At 38.2% G+C, this 16,179-nt stretch overlaps 1 protein-coding gene across 2 annotated transcripts in view; it reads left to right on the top strand.

Annotated features, from left to right (window-relative positions):
• gfra1a (gdnf family receptor alpha 1a) overlaps positions 1-16,179 on the top strand; it is a 148,575-nt gene that overhangs the window by 69,681 nt on the left and 62,715 nt on the right. The gene's annotated exons all lie outside the window — the stretch shown is intronic.

Raw genomic sequence — 16,179 nt, forward strand, 5'->3', positions numbered from 1 at the left:
TAGATGGTTGACAGTTTAAATTTTTTTAAACATCCAAAAGTACTATGAGGCAACATTTACTGGCCAGTTTGAGGAACCTTCATAAGCATGAATGAAGATACGTTCCAGAAGATACCAGTGTAACCAGTTGGTGGAAACGCTCACAACTTTGTATAAGAAACAAACATGGACATGTCGAAATGTTTGTTTTACACTAATCTATTACTCTTCTGAATATATCTGTGGTACTGATTTATTGAAATAACATTATATTATTTGGATTATAGACTTCTCATTTGTTTCCAAATTTTTGGGTCACGCTGTAGATATTTAACTATTGATATTTTAAATTTGTTGTCTTGCTTTTCTTCTATCTTCTCTGTTAAACACTGCCTGCAGTTCAACCCAGTTCAGCTGATGGCGGTACAATGGCATCAAGGAGTACTAGATTAGCAAAATACTTACTTTTTTTTTTTTTTTACCAAATTTTATTCAAGCCATCACTTAATTTTTGCCATTTTTATATGACATTTAGAATGAAGTGTTTGTGATAATATAGCATGACTTTAAGCTATCATTTGCTGCATATTTGTCAGATTGATTCCACAACTGTTGAAATCCAACATTTCTTTCTGTTTTCGATGTTTCTGGGTCTAAAAAATGAAACCTGAAATTATTATGTGCAGCTCCTGCATGCTTAAACACTGCTTGCAGTTCAGCCCAGTTGAGCTAGAAAGTTCCTGAATTTTGTCATGCAACTGTTGGTCACGAATGTTTTCATGGTTGCATCAAGGAAGGCAGATTTGTTTTTAGTTTGAACACATTTCTATATGCAACACGTAGAATAAAGTGATTTTGATGAAACAGCCTGACTTTAAGCAAATATTTGCGACATATTTTTCAGATTAATGGAAAGAGTGTTGAAAATCCAACATTTCCTTCTGTTTCTTACGGTTTCTGGTTCTGAAAAATGGTAGCCTAGCCGCGCTAGACCCATGTTCTGAATTCTGAAGGAACAAGGGTCTAGGGCCGCTTGACAGGGAGGGAGGCGGGCTAAAAGGTTGTCTTTCAAATCACTCTGCAGCAATTGGGTAGGTATACAACCAATCAGCGCAACGAATAGGCTGATGTAGTTCCTAGAGCGCCGGCGGATTGTGGCTAAGTCTCATTAGCTTCCCAACCAGCGGAGCCAACTGGTATATTAAGGATTTGCCATATCCCGTCGGCATAAGTCCAAATACGTCTTTCTTCTCAGTGAAACACTTAAGTGCCGTCCTTTGTTTATCTTTCAAGTTGAATTTTAGCTTCAAATCTTTCTTTGGCTGTGGCCAAAGCCGAGTCGAAAGATAAGTGTTTATTGTGCGCCGGTTGTTTCTGTCAGAATCGTCGCGCCTCTGTCGTCACTTCGTTACGCCCGCCTTCTGACTCTACACTTCATGGTGATTGGTCCGGCCAGTTTTAGGAGAATCCAGCCTCGAGCCTTATGGAGGGTAACTAGACCCACCCTGGCAGAGAATCAAATTCGTTGCCGTGGGTTGTCTAGCGCGGCTAGGCTAGAAAAATGGTGTAATTTTGGCAATTTTTACAAAACATAACAGTTCAGCCCAGTTGAGCTGGAAAGTTCCTGAATTTTTGTCCTGCAACTGTCACTAGTGGCTTCTAGGTTGCACCAAGGAAGGCAGATTTTTTTTTTTTTTTCTGCAACTTGATGGCAACACCTTTGACCAATCGCACTTTTTGCACTTACTACAGGTTTTTCCTTATGTCTGAATTCTTGCTTGTGTTGTACGTCGCTTTGGACAAAAGCGTCTGCTAAATGAAATTGTAGAATTGTAGAATTGTAGATTTTTTGTGTTTTTACTGGGTCTGATTTGAGCTAGCACTTTATTTTTGGCATTTTTTAAAGAGACTTGTAGAATAAAGTGATTTTGATAATATAGTGTGACTTTAAGCTAGCATTTCCTGCATATTTTTCAAATTAATGCAGAGTCTGTTGAAAATCCAGCATTTCTTTCTGTTTTTGCTGTTTCTGGATCTGAAAAATTATTTAATTTTGACAGTTTTTAACGAAACATCACATGATTTCAAACTTGCCAGTGGAATTCTGATTAAACTTCAGAATGTTTTCTCTGTAGTACGACAAAGTTCTAATGTCATAAGTAAAACAAGTTTAATTTGTTTGATTGTTTATTTTACAAAACTAAAAAATGATACCTGGAATGCAGCTCCTACATGCTTTGGGTAAACACTGCCTGAAGTTCACCTCAGTTTAGCTGGAAAGTTTCTGAAGTTTTGTCGCACAACTGTTGGTCACGGCTGAGACAGTAATAACTTCACAGTTGCACAAAGAAATGTAGAATTTTTTGTTTTGTACAGAATTAAGTTTCCAGTACACACTAATGTGATTTATTTGAAATATCACAATATTATGCTTTGATTTGATTATTTATTTCTGAGGGAACTGCTTGTGATACATGATTAATTTAAAGGCTATTGAAAATTCCTTTCATTTTTACTAAACACTACAAGCCACAGACATGGTTTGACCGGTGAAGCAGATCTCAGGTGCTGATGGGTTTGTTGAACAGAGCTGTTGGAAAGCAGAATACTATTTAAATATACTTCAGTTGCTCCAGCAGCCTCTCAGCTCTAGAAGTACAAATCAGAAGTGTTTGTCCTGCAGGAGAAACCCTGAAGACCTCTGCTGTTTTATTTCCTCTTCTGATTCCATCTGTTTCTGTCCGTCACTGTCTCCCCATCTTTCTCTGAGTCAGTCTGTCTCATTCATGTTGTCACTGAGTTCATTTTGAGGAGGAGGACGATGTCTCAGCCTGAGCAGCTGTCTGCTGAAGTGAGTTCACTTTCAAAATAAAACAAAGACAGATGTAAGGAAGTTCCAGGCTTTTTGGCCTCTTAAAATGATGCATTTCTTGTTTTCTATGGTACTCTTTTGTGATTCTTTGCAAGTTCAGGTCTCTGAATGCTAAGTCTTTCTTTCTTTCTTTCTTTCTTTCTTTCTTTCTTTCTTTCTTTCTTTCTTTCTTTCTTTCTTTCTTTCACTTTTTTGATTGTTCATTCAGTTATTCTGTCTTCCTTTCATTTGCTTGTTTGTCATTTATTCTTTGGTTTCTTTTGTTTGTTGGTTAGATTGTTTATTCATTTTTTATTTTTTCTTTATTTCACTTGTTCGATTGTTGGTTTGTTCATTTGTTTGTTCTTTATTCATTTGTTTGATTGTTCATTTGTTTATTCTTTCCTTCCTTCTTTCTTTCTTTTCTTTCTTTTGATGATTTAATTATTCATTTCTTTTTTCTTTCTTTAAATTTTTCTGTCTTTCTGTCTTTCATTGGTATAATTCTTTCTTTCTTGCTTTCTTTCTTTCTTTCTTTCTTTATTGGTTTGATTGTTCATTTGTTTATTCTTTCTTTCCTTCTGTCTTTCTTTTCTGTTTTTTGATGGTTGGTGTAATTCTTTCTTTCTTCTTTCTTTCTTTCTTTCTTTCTTTCTTTCTTTTTTCTTTCTTTCTTTCTTTTTTTCTTTCTACCACATCACTTATTCAAACCATATTTCTTTCTTAGCCATCACAGCAGAAATTATCTGTTTTCATCTCTTCGTTTTGTTTTGTTTTCTCCAATTTTCAACGAGGAAGAACACCACATTGAACTGATTTTATGTCCCCAAATAGGCAAATCACATCTCCCCTTTATTTATATTCAAAAGCCGCAATGATTAATTTACATTTTTCTGGCTTCCAATGTCTTAAAATACATAAAAACTGAAAATAAGGGCCTGCAATGGGGTTGCACTCACTGTGATTTTTACCTGACGGGAGATTCACATTTAAGATGTCAGTGGTAAGTTGCTGTCAAGGTTGAGTTTTCTGAAAGTTTTGTAAAGATAATTATTCACAGAGTCATTAGTAGTGGTTTTAATCCAGTGGCCTTGCCAAGGGTTAACATTAACCGTCCTTCGTTTCTTTCTTCCCTTCTTCTAATCCTTTCTTTTAACTCGAGGCCGGCGTCTTTGCATAAAGTGACCAGCGCTGTAATGAGTGAATGTGTGCCGTCTATTAGAGCAGATTAGTTCATGTTGCCCCTGAGGCTCATCCAGCCTGAAGCTAATGTCCTGTGTTTATCTCCTGAACATGACCACAAGCTCACAGGGAGCTCTTCCTGTTCTCCAGCATCCCTCAAACAACTCTCAGCCTCATTTGTAAGAAGTTTCCCCAAACAAAGAGAGAAGCGGTGTACGAAATAACACCCGCAGTTCAGCAGGAATGGGATTATTTTTTATTTGAAAGACCTACTTTTCAAGAAAACTGTGTCTGTGTACCCATAATTAATGTGCTCTGCTTGTTTGGGCTCTAACTAACATCCATGTCAAGGCTGTTTTTTGCCATCTGTGGCAAAGTTTGGACCTTTGGATGAGCATTTAAGACTCACATTTTTACATTATTTATCCCCTGACACATTTTTGTGCTCCCCTTAAAATGTATCTTTCCTTTTTTTAAATGAATTTCCACTTATGATCTGATTTAAACTCAATATCTGATCATATTGATATTCCAATAACGACTGTCCAGTTTCCAGATGATTTCCATCACACCAGGCTTTTACTATGCTGTATTTTCAACACGTTTAAGTGGTAAATACAAACACCCATTGCTGCAGCTGACAGCGCCTCAGGCAGAGCATCTGCCTGCAGTTACTGTCACATGATGGAATCAGCCATGCCGATCGATGCCATTGATCGGGGGAGGAGTGCGGGGGGTGAAACCGAGTGAAATGGCAGCGAAAGTTTGCGAAACTCGGCGACAGGCACCTCTCTGCCATCGACACGCTCCTGTTTTAATAAAGCTCAATTACAAGTGAGTTGTCTGTACGGACGGCGGCGTCTGTGAGGCGGTGATTTGCTGCCGTAAATTTCCAGTGATTCAATTGTCCGGGAAGTAGCAGATAGGAATGTGTTTGGGTGATTTGTTTCTCATCATCTCACTGCGCGGCGTCGCAGGCGCTCGGGTCGATCCGCCACGCGGGATGATAGATGCTTTCATTTCTGAGATGTCAAGAGATATGGACATGTGTGTGTGTGTGTGTGTGTTTGTGTGATTGTGTATTTGTGTGTGTGTAATTGTGTTTTATGCATTAGCAGATAAAACATCCCCCTGTCCCGTGTAACCTCTGCTGTAATGGTTCTGTAATGAATATCCATAAACCACAGGCAGCCATCTAGACAGAACTGTGCGCACACACACACACACACACACACACACACACACACACACACACACACACACACACACACACACACACACACACAGGTAAATGTGCATATTTAAGTGGCTGCAGCTACACACAGGTGGGAAAACATGCCATTTACTGAACACAGATGCTGTATACACACGCATTTTGCAAATTTACATTCCGCTGTAAACACACACATCTCCATTCCTTTTCATTCATAAAGAAAACACACAGTGGATTTAGATAACGAACGGGATTTAGCAAAGAGGATCAACAAACCTTTGCTAATGTGGACTGCAGCAGCTAAATCTAGCTGTCAGTCAAAACAGATTTCTGAGGAAGCTGAACCATCCCGAGGTGTTAGAATCTGGACAAAATATAAATGTCTTTGAGTCAGGAAATACGACAGGTAAATATTTTAACAACTGGCTTATATTTCAGGGGATAAAAGCACAATGTGAACACTAGTTTGGAAAAAGGGATTGTATGGAATCCTGGAAACAACATGTACAACTCTCTGTATAAACACTGCCTGCAGGTCAGCCAAAAAGTCACAGAATTCTGCTCATGTCATTGTTGGTTGCAGCTGAGTCACTAACAGCTTCACAGCTGCACCAAAAAGCACAGAAATTTTTAGTTTTTACAGAATCTGGTTTGTCCAAATGCTTTATTTTTGATTAATTTTTAAATAGGACATGTAGAATAAAGTGATTTAGATTAAATATCAGGATTTTAAGCTTCAATCTGACCTGTTTATCTGACAGAATTTGAATGACAAGCATTATTTATTCAAGGACTGCTCTTTATACATTGTCTGCAGTTCACTGAAAATCCCTGAATTTATGTCATATGACTGTTGGTTGTAGCTGGTTCATTAATAGTTATACTGTTGCACCACAAAGGGCAGAATTTTTAATTTTTTACAGAGTCTGTTTGGTGCAAATGCTTTATTTTTGATAAATTCCAGACTATGACATGTGGAATAAAGATTAGGCTTTCTTTTTTTTTAAATTTAATATATTGAAGGACTGCTCTTTGTACACAGCCTGCAGTTCAATCAAAATCTCAAATTTTCTATTTTCTTGGTTTTTTTTTCAGCAGGAAAAAGCAGCAGCAAATCTGTTTTGCAAAAACAGATTGTTTTTGGTGAATTTTTAAAGATAAAAATAAAGTGATATTGATAAACTTTCACAAATTTTAAAGTCAAATTTGGTCAATTTTCCAAATCACTGGAGAATGAATAGTTCAAAGACTGTTGCAAAGTTAAAAATCCAATGATTTGTTGTGTTTTTACAGTTTCTGGCTCTGATAAATGGTGTCATTTTGTTGTTTTAAGCAGATTTGGGGGTTAAATCGACTGGAAAATCCAGCCAACATGTTTTAATTCATAAACACAAAACTGAACAGAAGACACAAGCATTGGCTACATTTGTTCAGAGAATTTAATGTTTTCATGTTATTGCCTTCTTATTAGGGCTATAATTTGAAACGTACATATATAATATCTAGCTGCCAGTTGTACTGCAGAGTTGGTTATGTGAGGGTTGGAATACTGTTATAGTCATTAAAATATTTATTTAATTTAACCTTTGACCGAGGTGAACCATCCATGTCAAGTCCAGTGTGTGTTACCTTCCTGGTTGTAATTATACCTTGTATGGGTAAAATGTTGTCACTACAGTAACTGATATTACATAAACATGACATGAAAGATGAGAACGGTTTAAGTGACACAGGAGAATCATGGGAAACGTCGGACAATGTGCTTCAATCCAGCTGACTCTGTTCAATTTTGACTTGACTTGATTGGAAAATATTTCACTTTTTCACTGCAGTTCAGCAATAATTGAGGAATAAACCAACAAAAGTTTGTTTGTCTGTCTTAAAACTTTACTTCAGGAGGTCAAGGCAGATAAGCAGCAAACTCCCACGCTCCAGAAACCAGAAGACAACAAAATGTTTTTAAAGACAAGTAAAAATCATAATTGTAGATGTCTAGACGTCCTGCGGCAATTTCGAGAAAAGGCCAAATAAGTGTATCAGCATGGCCTGAGTGCGGAGTAATGCACACTCAACACATCTTCGCAGAGGCTTTTCTTCTTCACTATCTGTCAATTTCACGCTCACCTTGTTGTGATGGATAGAAAAAGCTCACAGATCCTGACTCACTCAGCGGGCAGCCTTATAAAATAACCGGAGGCGCTGTGTTTTAGCTGCCACAGCGAGGCCAAATGGATCGCCAAGACACTGGAGGCCACTGTTTATTTCCTCTGAGTGCTTTCTATTTGGTTTTATTTTATTGAAAGGTGCAGGATGGAGTTATTGAACAGAACACGGACAGTGATAGATGCAGGGAGACAACAAGTCAAACATATAGGTCGGCAAACAGAGAGACGAAGCACAGGAATGCAGCTTTTTCAGACCTGATATTGACAGAACTGGCTCTGATGTAAGATTTTTTTTTCCTGGTAACTCTCTGTTTGAAACGAGACAGCATCCACATTCAACGTAATTAGACCGAGTCTGAGCACACTGACCCGTTGTTCTCATGTTGGCAAATAATGAGCGTGCAGGGGAAGTCATTGGTCAGTAAACGAGCCTGGGGTCGCCTGTCAAGTCATAAAGTAATCATTAACTAATCTCATTTAATCATGACCTCATCACACACCCTCCTCTATCCCCCCATCCCCAGTGCACCCAGCAGAACCAGTGCTGTTACCGGCATTACGAGGCACCGATGATCACTGTGGAGGAAATGTTAGCGCTGGCCGCCAGCGCATGAGTCACAAATCCACGTGCAGCTTTGTAGAACAGCCAAAATGTTGGGATTCGTAATTCAGTCACAGAAAGCATCACATGTCTCAATTTTTGATGCTTGAAGAGAATTTTATTTCAGTTGGAAATGGTGACAGCAGACAGTATTATCTAGAAAATAGTGCTCAAAGTTTTGCTTGAATGATTAAGCAAAGATCTGTCACAAAATTAATTCCTTGAGCATGAAAATGTCTTTAAATTAGCTTTTTAATTCAGTCTGAATTCATTCAACAAGTTAAAAAAAGGAAGAAAAAAGCAAATAATTCCAATTATATCAACACTGGAAGTTGAACAACATAAATTAAAACTGCAGCACACTTAACATTTGAGAAACTAATGTCTGTGCTCGAACATTCAGTTAGTATTAGCATTAGTTTTGGGACACGATTAAAAAAATAATCAAATTAATTAAAGGCTTTATTATTAGTTAATCGTGATTAATCACATTTTTTGTCAAATAGCAATATTTGACACAATACGGAAAGTTTTACAATTCAAATAAATTTTGGTTGACGACTGAATCGATGATTAGACATACGTGTAAACTTAGAAATGTTTATGTTTCATTTATATGTATCTGTGCATTTTTCATCTCTTTACTACATTCACAGATTGTAGACTTAACTTCTAATTTTTGAAATTTGGTGTGGCGAACAAAGGTCCAGCACATCGCAAACTTGCGTTAAACGTCTAAACTGGCCATTGTTGAACTAAAACGAGGACAGATTCAGCAGCATATTTCTCGTCTGAAATGCTTTCAGAAATACTTTTCACTGAACTGTTTTTGTATTAAAAGCCAGTAAATATTGGTCCGACACATCTACCGGCTACGGCCATGCTTTCGTGCATGGAAGCGCATCGCATCTGAATATCGCCCTTGGTGGGTGTGTGCACTAGTAGGCCACCAGGTGGTCACATGACGGCGCTCAAGCTTCAGTCCGATAGATATGGTGCATTTTATTGTTGTTCATGCAAACTGATATTCAATTACCTCTATTTCATTCGTATATCACATCATGTTAGTGTTGTGTTTACTGCCATTACTGCATTTATTTTTCAAAGTTAGTTTCTGTTTTAAGATTGTGCTTGAAATCATAGATGAAATAAAAGTCTGCACTGGCTTTCCTGCAGAGTAATTGACAAACATGATGTATACGCACTCCATATCCTGGCTTCGACGATGTTTTTAGATGAATGTACACTAGTCTTTGGAAGTTTCTATTAACTCTGTCTGAAGTACAAGAAAAAATGACTGTCAGCCTGTTTGAAAAGCATGCTGTCTTTAAGAAATAGCCAAGATTCCACAATTTTTGATAATATGAAAACCCTTTAAACATTATCTCCTCCGAAACCATACAATATTTTGGCTTCATATTTGCACAGATTATAGTGAATATCCATCCAAGCAAAAGTTATCAAAAGAAACACAGTAACTTGTCCAGTTTTTTTATAAGCTGTCAAAGTTTGTCTTCACCTGAAACCATGTTTCACTTCAAATTCGCCCCCTAAACGTGTGTGTATTTTGCTGAAATTTGGTACACAGGTCCGGTCTGTTGAAAATTTCAATATTCTGAAAACAAATTCTGGAAAAACTCTATGGCGCCACCTAGGGACACAAATACTGCAAAAATCACAAATGGCCTCAGCTCTTCGCACAGGAATGTCGTAGAGACATGCAACCACCACTCACGCGTTCATCTGCTCGAGCTCTAAGAAAACCTGTCGATGGTTTTGAGCTATCTTCAATCTAGGGGGCGCTATAACCTGAAATACGAAAACCCTTTAAACATTATCTCCTCCGAAACCGAACAATATTCCGGCAGAGGAACTCCTCTGGTTTCCATCTTCGGTCACGGACGGCACTTGCTTGCTGACCGCGCGGGGGGGCGGGGCGAGGTCCCGCCCAATGCTGCTTGCAGCTTTAATTTCTTACTTGTGTTTGAAAATAAATTTGACAGTCACCCTCCTCTTTTATTAAAAAACCTTTTGTTAAAGCTAAGATTCACTCTGAGAGAAGTCCAGGTGTTCTTCCTCTCCCTTGTCTTTCCGTCTTTGTTTCTACTTTTACCATCACATTGTTCTCCCACTACGCTTTTCTTCCCCAAACGCCACTTTTTTCCTTTTGTCTCTCTGTTTCCCTTCTTCCCAACTCTCCCTCTTGGCCTTTTCTTTCTCCCTCCTTCCCTCTCATCTCGTCCTCCTTTGTCAGCAGTCTGGACGCCGTCTGCGGCACTCGCTTCCCTTTTCCCCTTTTTTTTACCTTATAAGGCTGCTTTCATACGCTCTCCATCTTTCTCTCGACCCCCCACCCCCTCCCACCTCGTTTTTTTTCCGCTTCCAACCTGCCAGCAGAGGTAGAGAAGTTCTCATCCATCTTCGAGGCCGACTTTGACGCGTCTGGATGTTAAATTAAAAACATATAGCCCAAAAGAAGTGGGTCATATGCACCTAAAGTGTCCGAGACACAGCTTAGAAAATGAAGATCATCCATCAAAAAGCCCTTCCTGTATCTGAGAGCGGTTTCCACCGGCCAACTCCATAGCCAATTACAAGAGGGTGGGCGACAGCCGGGGATGCTCCTGCATATGTGAGAAAAAACAAAGAGAAATAAACATATAAGGCATATCAGAGGATTGATGTGTTGGACAGTGACAGGATGTGTCCGTGTCTTCATCCCTGGAGACAAACCACGTTAGAAGTAGCGATGCTCCCAGACAGCATTTTCATTTTTCCTCTTGTTTATTAATCCATACATCAAAACACACGTGATAGATAGACTCGGTGTCTATGTAGGTAGTAAATCCTGGGAACAGCTCCTCAACAACAACAACAAAGTCACTTCATTAACCAGCTCATTGATCTGATGGACTTTTTATCTCTCTGTCCTGGTGATCATAGTGATATTCCAAAAAAACTTTCTTGCCAAATCTTAATGTATTGTTGGGAAATAAGAGTGAGAGCAGAGGCTGATCTTTATGCCTTTTCTGCCAGTATGGTAAACATTTATCTGGCCAGTGGTTTCTCACATCTTACCTTAAAGATGCATAATGAGAAACACTGTGTCAAGTGGAGGGAAGATTTGAGATAAGCCATTAAAAGGCATCAATTTAGAAGAATAAAGGACTTTATATTACAAAATACTATTAAACCGGTATTTATATGCTTAACTTTAAGTAGATTATTCTGATATTGTGTTGATTTAATATGATTCTGTCTAACCAGTGATGACCAGATTATACAGTAGCCTTATGAAATCCAGAAAATTCACTTTATAGCTTTTGGGTGCAAAGTGGCACTCCAAGATTTTCAAGAACTCTATTCGACCATCTCTATGTGAAACTATTCAAAGATTGTTCTAAGATATTTATAAGGTATTCAAATCTGTGCATTGTGAATATTCTCTTCAATTAAATAAAATATACATTACCATTCAAAAGTTTGGGATCACTTAGAAATGTCCTTATTTTTGAAAGAAAAGTATTCTTTTTTCCAATGAAGATAACATTAAATGAATCATAAATGCAGTCTAGACATTGTTAATGTGGTAAATGACTATTCTAGCTGGAAACGGCTGATTTTTAATGGAATATCTCCATAGGGGTACAGAGGAACATTTCCAGCAACCATCACTCCTGTGTTCTAATGCTACATTGTGTTAGCTAATGCTGTTGAAAGGCTCATTGATGACTAGAAAAACCTTGTTCAGTTATGTTAACATATGCATAGAAGTATGAGTTTTCATGGAAAACATGAAATTGTCTGGGTGACCACAAACATTTAAACGGTAGTGTCTACATTTTTTCTACACATACAAGAACATGTGCAATACCTACATGCAAATCAATCATGTCCAATTTATTTGACTTTAAATTTGACTAAGCTACCCACTGTTTTTTGCACGTATCCCATTCACTACTGCAAATCTGCAAATTCCCCAAATCTTGTCTTGTTCAACCCTGATTATATACAACTATCTACATAACTTTTGGATTAAGTTTGCAGGGTTCCAGCTTCCAAATGGGAACTTCTGTATTGGTCCGCTGGTGGATGAGCAAAGCTTCTTCTACTTTATGGCAATATTGCCGTTTTCTGTAATCTTTGTGAGGAAGCACCTAACATCTTCTATCTCTGTATGTTTCGCTAAAATACTGTCATCTATCATCATATTTATTTGCATCCACAGTAAATGATTTTATCCACCTGCTCCTACCTTGATGTAAAATGTACGAGATTTAGAGGTAAACTGGATCTAAGGGCAGCACAAAGAGACAGAGAGGAGAAAGGTGAAGCAGAGTTTGGAGAACATCATGTAACAGGTGATTTGGTGCAGTTAATGCAAGTCCTTTCTCCTCATTTGTTATCCTGCCTCCATTAAACTGGGTTCACTTCACAGGAAGGATCTTTTTTAGTCACAGTGGCGGCAGGCATCAAAACCTGTAAAAGTTTGAAGGTTAAAAGTACTCACATACCCACTTTTTTGCAGTATTTTATTGCCTCCACATATTCCATTTGTGTTTCTCAGTTCTTGATTCTCATATCGTTGTTCATCAGTTTACCTTGTTGTATATTTTGGCTTTTGAAGAGTAAAAATCAATTCAACCTTAACCTTCTGAACTTCAAACATTTTCTATGTTCTTTTTTTGTTTGCTCTTGTGACATTTATGCTGACTGTGAGCTCATTTTTTATTCTAATATAAAGTTCTATACCTCTATGAAAACAGAACAACCATATCTGGAAGTGGAGAAAACTCAAAAATGTCTTCTGTGCAGTATGACACAGTTAAAATGTCATAAATCATCAAAAAGAAATGACAAAAGTTAATTTTTATCTTACAAAAAATTTTTAAAAAACTGGAAACAACATGTACAACATTTTTTCCAAGTTCCTACAAGTGTTGCTTAATAGTGGAAAAAAACATGGTGACTCTGCACACAATAGATATTTAACTATTGACATTACTAATCAGGGCTCCAGACTAACTTTTTTTTTCCGAGGAGCACAGTGGCCCCTAGCTTAAAATTTTAGTAGCACAAACAGAAAATTTATGGGCGCACACCAAAATCGACTTGCAAAGTAAATATTCACATTTCCTCTCATTTGCACTGTATTACTGATAAATACTTGCACAGTAAATGCAGAAACTATGTTTTCAATTCACATTTCACTGTGCAACAGTTGACACAATATAACAAGAATATCACTCAGAGAGCACAGTACTCCACCAAGGCTGCTCAGTTGATGTATAATTTCCGACAGATGAAAACTTTAATAAAAATGACTTTGTTCTGAGCACAGGCATGTGTTATGCATGTGCACGTTATGTATTTATACCAAATCATGTGTAAATTACTCTTATAAAGGTCTGCTGATCAATTCATCACTTTTTGCAAGCCTTTGTTTTGCTAGTGTTAAAATAACCTTTCTCTCCAGGCTTTTATTTTGAAGGCATATTTTTAATGCTATGTATTTGTAACCATTCCAGCAGCACAGGAAGTGTTTCTCTAAGACGAGGTTTCTTGACATGACAAAGACGCTGCTGAAAAGTCCAAAAATTCATGTCAAGTTGAAAGAAAACGGTTCAATGCTGTTGCTGTCTAGCAAAGGATGTGTTTAAACTTAAAAGCAGCTGGAATGAGGACAGGAAAGGAGGGAAGGAAAGGAAGGTGGATTTGTGTTCAAAATAAGGCTGAACGTAAATAAATGCTTTGTGAAAAATCAGGAGCTTCACCGTCATTCACCCCTCGCTCTCACACACATTGGCCCCCATGCCACCTTCTTCTTCTTTGGTGTTCTACTCCTGTCTTCTTCTTTTGGAGTTAATGTTGGTTGGCAAATAGCTCATTTGCGCATTACTGTTTACTGGGCGGAAGCGTGGAGCAGATGTTTGTCAGTAACAAAAAAATATTCAATAATAATTTAAAAAGAAATCGGCAAATTTACTGGTCGGACGTGCGCGAGTAGATGAAAAATTTACTCGCACTCGCTCAAATTTTGGTCGCAAAATGCGACCATTTAGGCCCCGTCCACACGAAGACGAAACGCTGAACAGTTTCAAAAACGATCGCCGTAAAGACGAAGGCATCTCAGAAAATCTATGCGTCTATATGAATGCACTCGATACGCATGGAAACGCTGTAAAACACATGTCAGACCTCTAGGGGCGCTGTAACGATACGACGGAAACACGCGCAAACAGAAGAAAAAAACTGTGGGCATGCGCACTTGTGGCAAAAGTTGTAAACAGAGAGCTTCATCAGCACATTTGCTACACTGTACGTCGCCATTGTTGTTGTCGTGGCCGCGTGTGGCGCATGCGTGTCAATGAAGATACGAAACTATGACGCAAGCGTTTCTGAAAAGCAGCGGATCGCCCGTACGCACGGAGCTGCGTAGACGCCGTTTCAAAATCTTTCCACTCTGGAACCTGGTTTCAAAAATTATCGTTTACAGACCCCCAAAATGCCGTCTTCATGTGTATGATACGCAGATTCAGCAAGAAACTTACGTGTTTAGACCTCGTTTCGTCTTCGTGTGGACGGGGCTTTAGTCACAGTCTGGAGCCTTGCTAATATGTATTCATGCTTTTCTCGTATCTGCTCTGTTAAACACAACCTGCAGTTCAACCCAGTTCAGCTGAAAAATCTATGAATTGTTATAATATGACTTTTTGTCACAGCTACACCTTCAATAGTTCTGCATTGACACCAAGAAACACATAATTTTTAGTTTTTTGCAGAATCTGGTTAATGCAAATGGTGTATTTTGATGTTTGTTTGTTTTTTTTAAAAATCATCAATTTTAAGCTTAGGTTTGGGTGAATCTTTGAACAGCGTGTCATAACGAGTAGTTCAAAGATCATTGAAAAGTTAAAAATGAGATGATTCTTGTGATTTGACAATTTCTGACTTGAAAAATTGATGTCATTTCAGTTGTTTTGTTGTGGTTGTTTTATTCTTTTAGACACAATGGCTTCCAAACTGGGCGGCAGGTTTTGGGGTTCAGTTAATGTTCAGAAGAGACAAAATTGCACACTACATCGATTATCCCAAAGTGTTCAAAATTGCAGCATCTTTGCAAACCACAATCAGATTCTATCTGCAGAAGAGGCATGACAAAAGCTAGAAAAGATGACTGACAGTTGGACAGATTAAAAAATAATGCAACAACTACATGCAACTTGTCAAGAAACCCTGGAAAGTCTCCTCAGGGCAACATCAGTTTGAGGTTTGCTCAAGAAGGATCAGAACACTGGATCATTCTTTGTTAAACATAATCCTTGACACATGAGTGATCCGTGATTAATCGCATACTAAAATACGTTTTTAATTACATACCTGCAGAGTTCCAGGGCACGAAGTCAGGATGAATATTTAAAAGACCCATTTGCTTACTTAATGTATTTAAGTAGCTGTCCTCCCAGTTAGGTACATTTATTTAAAGTACATCATCTGTTTGGGTCTTAAATATCTCCCTGGACACAAAAAAATATTACCTAAAAGGTGTCCCAAACATCTGGACACATAGGAAATCTCATTAACTATTTTTTTTTACCTACACAGATTAAATATGGCTTTGTCAAAAGAAGGAAGAGTTGAACTGGTACTTCTGAGTGGACTTCCCAGTGAAAAATTCATGCTAGCCCCAAAAAATCACTTCCTATTTTTAATCCTAACCCTGTCTTTCGATAGGGTTAGGATTAGGGGTAACTAACCCAAGGGTTAGTCATGACCAATTCTTTAGTTTCGACTGATACATTTGGTCGTTCAGATCGGGGTTTGGCCATGACACTGCCTGTTTTTTTAAACTTTTTACCCACTTTCGCCACCGTGGAAAAGCCAAGTGGAATCCTCCTTGGATGACGTGGATTAAATTCATCTGCTATCTTTGTCCATCCAACACGTCGACTGAGAAGTACCACTTCAACTCTTTCTTCTTTTGACAAAGCCACATTTATTCTGTGGAGGCAAAAAAATATAGTTAATGAGATTTCCTATGTGTCCAGACTTTAGGGACACCCTGCAGTCCTCATTCAGGTTGAGTTACTTCTGTCGGGCTGGAAGATTAAAACAAGTGTGCGGTTAGTAGTCAGATGTGCTGCTGGTAACCCCGCTGATGTATTCATCCAGTCTGGACAGTGACAGT

The sequence above is a fragment of the Acanthochromis polyacanthus genome, chromosome 15, assembly GCF_021347895.1.
Source record: "Acanthochromis polyacanthus isolate Apoly-LR-REF ecotype Palm Island chromosome 15, KAUST_Apoly_ChrSc, whole genome shotgun sequence".
Classification (NCBI taxonomy): domain Eukaryota; kingdom Metazoa; phylum Chordata; class Actinopteri; family Pomacentridae; genus Acanthochromis; species Acanthochromis polyacanthus.